At 34.9% G+C, this 12,099-nt stretch overlaps 1 protein-coding gene and 1 pseudogene across 1 annotated transcript in view; both read right to left on the bottom strand.

Moving 5' to 3' along the window:
• CNTNAP2 (contactin associated protein 2) overlaps window positions 1-12,099 on the bottom strand; it is a 1,376,829-nt gene that overhangs the window by 639,536 nt on the left and 725,194 nt on the right. The window lies entirely within an intron of this gene.
• Window positions 732-12,099, bottom strand: part of LOC143679743 (protein C3orf33 pseudogene) — a 63,589-nt pseudogene continuing 52,221 nt past the window's right edge.

Genomic DNA, 12,099 nt, shown 5'->3' with positions numbered 1-12,099 from the left:
AAGAATGGTCTAAGTGTACTTCTCTTACATTACAGCATTGTCTTAAATTTACAAGTAGGTAAGCAGAAGTGAGGAGAGAACATTTAGCCTCAGACACGAAATATAAAGAGTTTTTTATTATAAAAATTTAAAAGTTGATAAAACTGAAAAAAATAAAAATTCTCCCTAAATAAAAAGTAACATGGCGGTTCAAAATAACTAAAATAACAATAAAGACCAGTAGTTATACTCTCTCTTCAAACATTAGACCTACTCAAATAAGTCCTTCAACTTGGTACTTTCATAGTATTTCATTTTTTTCCCTAAAAGCATAGAAAATTTACCACAATATGTTTAAATTAATGCTTATGTTACATTTATAATAAATCTTTTTTTTTTTTGTATGCTGTATGGTGGGGTCACATTTCATTCTTTTTCCATGTGAGTATCCCATTATTGCAACACCATTTGTTGAATTTTTTGCTTGCTTGCTTGTTTTTGTTGCTTTGTTTGTTTGTCTGGGAAGTACATGGGCCAGGAATCAAACCTCAGTCTTCTGCATGGCAGGTGAGAATTCTACCATTGAACTACCCTCTCATCCCCTATAATAATAATCTTTTAAATATTTAAATACTGTTAGAATATAACTTTGATCATCTAGGGAATTTTCCATTCTGGCTCAATGAAAAATATCCATATATTTAAATACTCGATTCTTTCCAGTATAAGTCACTTATAGACCTCAGGACATTTTACTTTTTTCTGCGAAAGTGAATGTGACTCTTAACTTCTCTGAACTTCAGTATTAAAAAGTGGTTAGTCATATTATCTTTCCATATTTTGAAAGTTATAAATTTGTCATAATAACTTTCTTTATTCAAGTTGAAACCTTGATCCAGTTTTTATTCAATTACTGTCTTTTTTTCAATATTTCTTTTTTGGCATCTTTGAATTTTTGCAAATAACTTCTTTTAGAGATTTTTTCCTATTCCTTCTCCTTTTCTTAAGGCTGTTAATTCAGCTCTAAATAAATTTCTGAGAATTGTCCAGTAGATTTCAGGATCATAATTCAGCCCTTTAACAAGAACAGTTTTGCTAAGGCCTCATCTCAAAATTTCTTCATTCAGACTCACATTAAAATATTTACCCTTATTCACGAAAGGGTAGCAAAAGAGCACTGATTTCTCCTTTCTGAAGTTGGAACCAGAGTAGTTGGGAAGGTTTTAACTCATTTTGTAAACACATCTTCCCAGTTTCAGTTAGTTCTACTCGGGCTAACTTAACCCACAAAACACCATGTGGCTCATCAGTCAAACATTTCTTAGAAGTAATGTTATTCCAACTATGGTCAGTCCAGTGCTGATGTTCTAGACAAGGTACAGGTGGTCATCTGTCCACTGTGAGATCCACCCCACCACAATGGGTGGCCCTTGGTCCCGGTTGGATGATGGCGGGGGATCATCATAACCCTGCCATGTTACTGGCCTCCAGTTCAGGATTAATTTTTAAATCTGTATTTAATGGTAATGATTCACTCCCTTCTCAGCCTTTCTTCAGGGTCCTTAGATTACAATTAACTTTGGCATTATGACAAAAACATGGACCATTCTAAACTTCACTGTGCAAGAAAAAGGGCTTCATGACGATAAGTGACTTTCTGGTTATCTCTAGTCAAGATACCTACACAATTGGGTTTATTGATAGGTTGCTATTAATTTAATATCAGATTGCTATTAAACTATGTGCATTCCAAACAGAAACCTTGCAAGTACCACTGTCAGTCCCTTAATGAAAACACTTTTTTACCAATAGGGAAAATATAAAGCTAAACTCAATCAATATATTTGCATAACAAGGATTGCCAAAAGAATTTCATACATTTAGACCAGGTCACTTTTAATTGCACACAACGTTTTAGAAGTGCCCATAAACACACCTGTATCTGTGTATTGTATTTCCGAATAAAATTCTTGATCTAGACAGCAACCATCTTTTGAAATTGGATTTTGCTTTTGGGTTTCATCTTCATGAAGTTAATATCATCCAAAGTAATAACACCGTGCTAGAAGCTGTATTTATTTAGCTGCCTCCAAAAGACTTGGGAAGTTAGGAGGAAAAAAAAAAGTGTGTGAAGTGACTCTGAGGCAATTAGCATATCTCCTTCAGGAGACTGGAATATAATATCTTAATGAGGTCCACTAAATCTATTCTCTTCCAATATGGATAAGTAAATACACCAGTAGACCTTTTGCATAATGGATGAGTCCTTGATCAGTAGAATATAATATATCTTAACCAGCTACATAATTTGCAGGACCCACTACAAAGTGAAAACCCAAAGCCCTTTGTTCAAAACTTATTTAGAATTTCAAGATGACAAGAAAGGAGAATTAAAACAAGTACAAGCGCCCTTCTAAAGAATCCCAAAGCCGTGTGTAAATGTGTAGGTTACATGCCCCCGAAGCCAACCATAGTGCCATTGTTGGTTATTAAATTAACTCTGATAAACCATTAACAGCAAAAACAAATAAAATGAAAGCATTTGAAATGTGACAAGACACTAAGGAATATGTACTTTGTATATTGCTCTTCAAATAGACCTCATGTCTGACTCATCTATGGAGATAATGACTAGGAAGCTAATTGCTCCAAGCCATTATACGAAAATCTCCTGGACAGTTCTCATTACTCATGAATTTGATCTGCCACCATCAGTCTATCAGGGGTACTTTTACTGCCTGAGGTCACAACTCCCCAGTACTTCTTTTTTTTTTCTCTTCCATGAACTTCATGTGTAGGCATCTGTTTAGACAATCATCTCTATCATGTAAAGGCCTCTGGGGACACTTCTAAGGGGATGGATAATTGCATAAATAATAAATTAAAGCTAATCTATTGCCTTCCATTGTGTGTCTTTTTCTTGTATGCCTAAACAATGTTCTGATTTTATTTTTAACTCTTTAGATAAAAATGACTAAGTATACCTAGAAAATATAGTCTGAATGGACATATTGCTAAACTTCAGCAACCATTATTTTGCCATTTTTGTTTTATTTATTCCCATCTTTCCTATCAAGTAATTTTATCCCTAAAAAAATCAGTACATACTAAAAAAGAGAACATTTTCTTATATAATACAATGTCATTAGTACTCCTACTAAAATTAATAAAACAATCCCTTATTATCATCTAATACCTAGTCCGTATTCAAATTTCTCCTATTGTTAAAAAATGCCCTTTTATAGTTAGTTTTTTTTAATCGGTATCCACAAATATTTGGTTGTTACATCTCTTTTTTAAAAAAACAAAAGTTCCCTCCCCCTACAGTCTTTATTCCATTGGCTTGTTGAAGACAATTATACTGATTTCTTCCCACGGCTTACTTTGGTACTCTTTCCATCATATTTTTGGATAACTTGACTTTGATTTGAGTCTCTTTTTTTCCCTCCTAGAATAATTCAGAAGTGGTACTCCATACGTTATATTGCATCATACCAGGAGCAACACAATACCTAGGTAACTCACGTTTAGTAATGCTAAGTAACATCAGTGGAATCAGGTGATATCAGCCTGCTCCTTTAATCGTAAAATTTCACTACTGTTTACCATCTGTTGATGTTTAATCGTAAAATCAGTTATTTCACAAGAGGTTACAAAATTAGGCTTTTCTATTCCTATTATTTTTTTCTGTTTAGAAAAAAAATCATTCATTTCCTAGACTTTTTGTCTAGACTGGAACACATGCCTATTGGAAGAACAAGATAGAAGCTTACTATTTCCCTTTAATTAACAATGCTAAGATAATGAGCTGTGCCATAGTAACTTTTTATGTTCAAGTTGTCTCATCTTTTGCCTAGAGGAGCCTTCTCTAAGCTGGTTTCTGTGTCCCTTAGACATGACCTCATTAGCTTTTGTATTGCATTTAGAGTTCACACACTAGTCTCTAAGGGCACTCACTGCTGCCAGGTTGCTGATGCTTCTGGGCCTTTGCAGGGGTCAGAGACAGACACATGTTTTCATCTGTCTGTCAGAGACAGACAAAAAACAAAAAAAACAAAACCCGTGACTTCGCACTGATTTTACGCTCCCTGTTCTTTTTAAGATTCTCTTTATTTATTCTAACTGATCTACTTTAAATTTACTTTAAAACCTCAGAAAGAATCCCCTTAAAGTTCTAACAACAGAGCAGATAAGACCATTTCTCTTTTGACTCCTAACTCATCGCTTAGTTCAGAACAAACTTATGTTCTACTCTCTGTCACCCAAACCTCAGATTTAGAATCCCTAGACGCTGTCCAGAGAATTTCATGAACCTTCATTTCCCTTGCAAAGTCCTGAATGAATGTTGGAAAGAGACTTCTTTATCCTCCATTACTTAATTATTTTTAGTACTTTTTCAACTTTTATCTTTAAAATATCTGTTTTCTAAATTTCTTTTATTTCAGTGTCCTAAATATATATAGACATGGTGACTAACTCATCAACAGTTCTAATTAGTCTCTCTGTACATTTACATAATTTATTTTAATTGCATCCACCACAACTGAATGGATATAATTCAGTTGGTATATAATTTTTAGTATGGGGGAATGCTTCTACATTTGCTCAGGGCATTAACAGTCATTGCCTTAGAACCAAGATAAATTCCAACTGTTAGTGTCTCAGAAAGAGACTATTTCACACAAACCAACATAGCCACCTGGGAATACGACACTATTCTTAGTGACAGGTCGAGTCTCAGCACTAGTTTCAGTCTATTAGAGAAGCTACCCAAGAAAGACTCTAAGGAATCTGCCTTTGCCTTACTTGATCATGCCAGTCTCTTTCGTTAAGGGGTAATCACCTTTTAAATTCAGTTCAAAATAGAAATGGAGAATTAAAGACTAGAATAGTAAGAATCTTCTACATATAAAGGATTGTTTACCTACAGAACAAGTGTATTCTGATGCTTTAAGATTGTTGTATAACAGAGTGAAAAATATGATCACCTTCATTCAATAAGTACTGCATTTTTCTTAGTAGCCAGAAGAGAAATTGGCCCATGTGAATCAAGCCTGGACAACAGGACACAAGTACAGTGAATTGTGCTTTTATAAAACAGGAGAGAGGTTTTCCTTTATCTATTATTCCACACCATGCCCTCCAACTGTTTGCCATGCCACAAAAACACCAGTCGAGCAAAGCACGATTCAAAATAATGGGGTATTTAAACTCTTTAAATTGGGAGGAAAATCCTGACAGATATTTTGATCCCAGGAAATGTAATATTTATAAAAGGCATGGATCATTATGCTATGATCACATCTGGAATTGTACTGCTCTGAAAAATGACCTTGGTGACCGATTTAATTACATAGCAGCCTGCCACAACTTCAAATATCTACTTTTCAAACCCAGATGGACATTTAGAGTTCATTTTTCCCCCCTCTCATTACTAGAGCTTCTGGATGAATTGCCTGCCTGGTGCAATTATCTAAGGCCCCTTCCTGTACACATCATACACGTGAGAAGACCCCTATTGAACTACACTCCCGGCTGATAGACTGTCGGTTCCATTTTTGCAGAAGAAATAGAAAAAGGGCAAACACTGCCTGCCACAATTAAGCTTGCTCATCTGTCATAACTTGTAGCAAAAGTGTTTCATCTCAATCTTTTCAGACACTATATAACCTACAAAGAAAAAAAACAAGTTTCAAGGAAAATATCTTGAAGATTACCCTTCAGGGGAAAAAAAAAATGCTCCCCTCCTCCACAGGTTTTCTTTGTGTGGAACAAATTACTATACATTCTGAAAACATCCTTTTTTATAAGTCGATAATATATTTCTTCCCTTTAGTTTAAAAAAGAAGTCAGTTCTATATCTGGGTCCAAGAAACATATTCTAAAGGCCATCTTCTGGTCCTGAAAAGACCCATTAAATTAGATAAGTAATTTTGTATTTTCTTGTGTGCGCCACAGCATACCATAATGACTTTCATTAATTAGCAATGGCTCAATGCATCCAGAACTGAGGAATATATATTGTTCATCAGAATATCCTGTTAAGACTGAGGATCTGTCACTTGCAGCAATGTGGAGCCATACATGCACCTAACCTCCTTGGCCTTGACTTTCTAATGTAGACAAATGGCAATAACACTGTCTCGGCAGTTGTGTCAGGATTAAATGAGATCATATAGGTGATCCCCAAACACTGAAGCACTGAAGAAGAGGTATTTCTCCTTGTATTTTCATAAAATAAGGGAAGAAAACTGAATTCATGAAATATCTGGGTTTGGCTCTGCAATTACCTTAAGTCATTTTAAAATTTTGATATCTTTACTCCAGTGTATTCAAGAATCAACACTAAGGGGTCATTCAATGTCGACAGAGTAGTTCTCTGGTAGAATTCTTGCCTACCATGCGGGAGACCCAGGTTCGATTCCCGGTCCATGCACTTTCCCCCCAAAAAACAAGCAAACAAGCAAAACAAACAAATAAACAAACACAACAAAAAGATTCAACAAATGGTGCTGCAATATGGGATATTCACATAGAAAAATAATGAAATGTAACTCCACCATGTGCATACAGAAAAATAAAAAGAATTGACACATACTCAGCAATCACACAGCATAAGACATACCAGCTTGTGTTGAGGACAGTCTGTTTTTATCCTTGCTGGTGATATTGACAATAGCCTCCTATGATTCAATCTCAAAACTTCTGACAACAATTTCCAGTAACTTATGATTAGCTTATGACGGATAGCTAATCACACCGATATCCAAAACCTTGTGAAGTCTCTTTATATTTTAATATGAAGTAACTTCCAAGTCATAGGTTCTATATGCATTTAAAGAATTTCCTTTTATTTTCACTAAATTTGCCTCTTTCCCATTTTAAATGAAAAAGTTAAAAACCTTACTCCCTGCACTCCTTATCCTACACCGAACAAATATATTACCCAACCAAAGAATTTTGAGATTTGGTTAAAACTAACTGATAGCCTTATTCAGAATTAAAAACATACAGTTTCTGTAGGTAACAGGCCCATTTTTTCTAATTTATTCAGAATTAAAAACATATACTTGCTATAAGTAACAGGCCCATTTTTTCAATGCTAATAAATGGTTATTAAGGGATCTTAATAATAAAACAATAATAAGAAAGTTTGCTTTGTGAATCTTACCATCTAATACCTGAAAAAATCACCATCTGTGGGTAGTGGTAATGATAACTAAATAAATACATAAGAATATAATTTTTGCTATCATAAATATCATTATTTCATATTCTTAAACGAACAAGAACTTGTAGAAAATTCTTTTGTTACTAGAATTAAAAAGAAAATAAAACAGGATTTGAGAGTGTGAGTCTTGTTCAAGGCCACATAGCTAATTATGGCAGAACTTCTAGTCTTTCTCTTTATAGCCAGGAATCTTCCTATTGCTTTAGTCTAATCTTCTTGATGGTTCTGTTTCCCCTTGACCACTTTAGCTGATTGCAGTCATCTGATATTTGTCCCAGGGAATTTAGTCGACCCTGTTCTCATTTGTCTTGTAACCATCTGGCTACTGGCTTTAAGCAAGTCTCCTCGGGAGTGCAGAACTTGATAAAAAAAAAAAAGTTCTTATATAATTAGATTTAAAAAAACAATGTAAATAGAATTATTAACTTTTCATGATCACAAAGATAATAAATACTCATGTGGAAAATATAAGCAATACAGACAAATATAAAGAAGATGCAAAAATCAGTTAATGTTCCTCAACCAAGAGATAATCTCAATGCATATTTTGAAGAATGGCATTCTGCATCTCTCTCTATTCAGACATACATCTATACATAATTTTATATAAATTGAGATATACATCCATGCTACTTAATAACCTGTTCATATAAAAAATTAGTGAATATTTCTCTATTTAATAAAAATCACAAAAATAGTAATAACTAGGATTTGGGAAGCTCTTACGATGTGCTATCAAACTTAATTGCTCAAAATAGTTGACTTTACAGATCTGAATCACAAAGAAGATATTTGCTCAAGGGCACAGATTTGCTATTTGGAGGGTCTGGGGTAGGGTAAGATTTTAATGCAGGCAATTGCCACTCAAGACACTCCTTTCTAGTGGCTGCATTGTATTTAGTACATAAATATCTAGTATATATTTTAAATACATATTGATCGATCTCTAGGTAGCTTTTTTTTTTTTTGCTATTATTGAAACATTGATAAATATCAGGTATATCTCCAGGTATTTGATCAAATATTGTCTTGGATATAATCAAGAACTGAATCAGTTCTTCAACATTGCCAAATACTACAAATACTACAGTTTTATAGAAATATAGTAATCTCCCTAAGGCCTAAACAAGATGTGCTGCCAATATCAAACTGAGTGGAGTTTTCTTCATTAGTACATTCTTCTTTTTGCTCTCTAACTCAGAATTAAAAACATAAACTTGCTGTAGGTAACAGGCTCATTTCTTAAAACTGAATGCACGGTTATAAGGGATCTTAATAGTGGGTATTATAAGGGAATAATGAGAAAGTTTGCTTTGTGCATCTCACTATCTAATACCTGAAAAATCACCATCTGTGGGTAGTGGTAAGCATCATCTCACACATTGCTGGTGAAAAAGGTAGTAAACTTAAATTAAATTGGGTGGATTGAAATACTAGTGGTCAATGAGAGGGTGGGCTAAGGACCTTAGGATGTATGAGTTTTTCTTTTTATTTCTTTTCTCGAGTGATGCAAATGTCCTAAAAAAATGATCATGGTGATGAAGACACAACTATGTGATGATGTTATGAGCCACTGATTGTACACCATGTATGGACTTTAGGTGTGTGGAGATTTGTCAATAGAAAATATTTTTTAAAATGGTAGTATCCTGGAGAGAAATTTACACCAAGAATCTTTATATGTTCATATTCTCTGGCTCAATAATTATACTTGTAGGATTCAATCTTGGGAAAATGACAAGAGTTGTGCCCAAAGAACGTTGTGCTGGTTTGAAAGGACATATGTCTCCTAGAAAAGCCATATTTTAATCTACATCCCATTTCATAAAGGCAGAATAATTCCTATTCAATACTGCATGTTTGAATCTGTAATTAGATCATCTCCCTGGAGATGTAACCTAATCAAGAGTGGTTGTTAAACTGGATTAGGGCAGATGTGTCTCCACTCATTTGGATGGGTCTTGATAAGTTTCTGGAGTTGTATGAGAGAGGAAACATTTTGGAGAATGAAGGAGATTCAGAGAGAGCAGAGGAGAATGACAGCCATGAGAAGCAGAGTCCACCAGCCAGCAACCTTTGGAAAGGAAGAAGGAAAATGCCTCCTGGGGAGCTTCATGAAACAGGAAGCCAGGAGAAGAAGCTAGCAAATGGTGCTATGTTCACCATGCCTCCTTCCAGATGAGAGTGAAACCCTGGCCATGTTCACCACGTATCTTTCCAGATGAGAGAGAAACTCTGACTGTGTTTGCCATGTGCCCTTCCACTTGAGAGAGAAACTCTGAACTTTGTCGGCCTTCTTGAACCAAGGTATCTCCCCTGGATGGATGCCTTTGATTGGACTTTTCTATAGACTTGTTTTAATTAGGACATTTTCTCGGCCTTAGAACTGTAAACTAGCAACTTATTAAATTCCCCTCTTTAAAAGCCATTCTGTTTCTGGTATATTGCATTCTGGCAGTTAGCAAACTAGAACAACGTTTATCATAATATCATCGATGACAGTGAAAATGGAAAACTTCAATACAGAAAAAGACAATGGTAGTGGATATTCATTTCATGAGTTTTAATTTAGCCATTTAAATTAGCCTTTATTCCCTTTGTAAACTTTAACTATGTGCCCAAATGTTCTCAATATTTTAAATAAAACTGCAAGATAGATATTGTAAAATTCTGATTTTTATATTTGTATAAAGCATAGGGAAAATTTGCCCAACATGTTAAAGTGGTATTAGAGGAAGTTTTATTTCCTTCTTTTCACTTTTAGGGTCTCACCCCTCCCCCTACCCATCTCCACAAATGTTGTACAACCAGTTGCATTTCTTTCATTCAAAGAAAAATCAACAAAGAAATGGACAGAAAAAACCTCCTTTAAAATTCACCTTCATCCTATTATTGGTAGAAATGTCTGAACCTAAAAGCCCCTACTTAATCCTCACTCCTCTTAGAAACCACATAGATGTCATATCTTTGAATCATCAAAATCCCTTAATGAGGGTCAGTAAGAGATGTGGATTTTTGCTTTTTTTTTAACATGGGCAGGCACCAGGAATTGAACTCAGGTCTCTGGCATGGCAGGTGAGAACTCTGCCTGCAGTACCACCATGGCCTACCCGGAAATATGTTTTTTTGTACCCTTCCTGTTTTGTTTTGTTTACCTTTTTTTCTGTCTGCTCAGCACCTCTTCCTCTTGGGAACTATCATTCCCCTACTTTGCATAATTCTAGCAGGGCTTAATATCAGGTGAACCTGTTTTCCCTACCACAGAATATCCCATTCATTTAGACATGGGACTAGTCCAGGGATAGGCAGCAGAACCATATGGATTTAGAAGCTTTGGGGGTCTGAGTTCTGGGGAGGTGTGCCAAAAACAAGTACTGCCGCGTGCATACAGCATGAAACCAATAAAGACAAGTAGATCTGAGAGGTGAGGAAGAGAAACCTACTCCTGGTGGTATTGTGTGAATGCTTGCATCTACTTACACCTAAAGCAAGTGCCAGTTCAAAGACTTTCTAATAAATTAGGCACTAAAATTACCTTTTTTTCATTAAGTGAATTTGTGTTGAATCTTGTCACTTATCACCAAGAGTACTAATAAAAGTTCCAATGGAAGAGTGGCATAACAGAATTACCTTTTAACTCTCATATGCAGCACCTTTTTATTTATTGTATCTTAATGCACATGTTCAGAAAAAGAACAATTATAATAACTCATATTCAGTATGTTTCTCACATGGCAGCAATTTAGACTTTATCTTATCTATCCTTGTTTTTTAAAAATGTTCTCATGGATGATCTAGTCCATATCATTACTAGGCAACATAGAATTCATTCTGACTAATTTTTCTTAGCTTGCCATCATAGTCATTTAAATTTATATCCCTATACTTCCCACACAACTTGATTCAATATGAAATTTTATGAGAATATTCTTTTCTATCATGCAAATCATTAGATCTGATTATTGCTTTTGAATGGAAAGGGTCTCAGCATGGGTGCATACTATGTGAGTGATTGACATCTGCTTATTCTCTTTTTGTTCTTCTATACTAGTCCGGCACTGGCAAGCCCAAGGCCAAACAATGCAAGATATGTTTATCTCAAAATGAACTTGGGTAAACCAATATAGTAATTAATTGCCTTCAAGGAAATGTCTTTAAAGACACGTAGACTTCAAGTTGTCTCTAGACTGATTGGAAAAGGGATATACACTGTAATTAAATTGTCAATCACAAAATAAATAAATTGGTATGGAGATACAATTTTGCATGTGAATTTAGGGGTATTTGTGTGGTAGAAGTGATGAAACTTGGAATCTTGAAAAGTTTTGTGATTTCAAATGCAGAAAGAAACAAAGAAAGAATAAAATGACTCCAGAGGTGCCAATCTGATGTGATTGAGAACGAAAGGAAAGGACTGATTATGTCCTTGAAAAATCACCAGAACTGAGAAGCAAAGAGGACATGACGTGAACTAGGGAGATTCCTAGATCTGCTAATCAAGATATAAAGATTATCTAAGAGGAACTGAGGAGAATTTTATAATTTTTGACACAGATGAGAGCTTTGTCAGTGAATTAGGTTATTTTTCTCAATCGACTTTTAGTAAATAGGACACTTGGAAACAAAAGCCAAAGTAATACTCACTTGTGGAAAATACAGGCACTATTTTCTTAGCTCTACTTACATCCCTTTACATGCACAGGTAGGGCTTGGGGTTGAAGCTGAAGCAAACTGGCAAAGAAAGGTTAGTGGCCAACAGCCCAAGGCAATATCAACTGGAAAGACAATAAAATAGTGTGGGCTTAGAAGAACTTAATATTACACTATTATTCTCACAGAGTGTGGTAAAATTGTGTACATGCAATAGATTGTAAAATTGAGATTCCCCA

This window comes from Tamandua tetradactyla, chromosome 1, assembly GCF_023851605.1.
Source record: "Tamandua tetradactyla isolate mTamTet1 chromosome 1, mTamTet1.pri, whole genome shotgun sequence".
Classification (NCBI taxonomy): Eukaryota; Metazoa; Chordata; class Mammalia; order Pilosa; family Myrmecophagidae; genus Tamandua; species Tamandua tetradactyla.
This window is presented reverse-complemented; position numbering and strand designations above follow the sequence as displayed.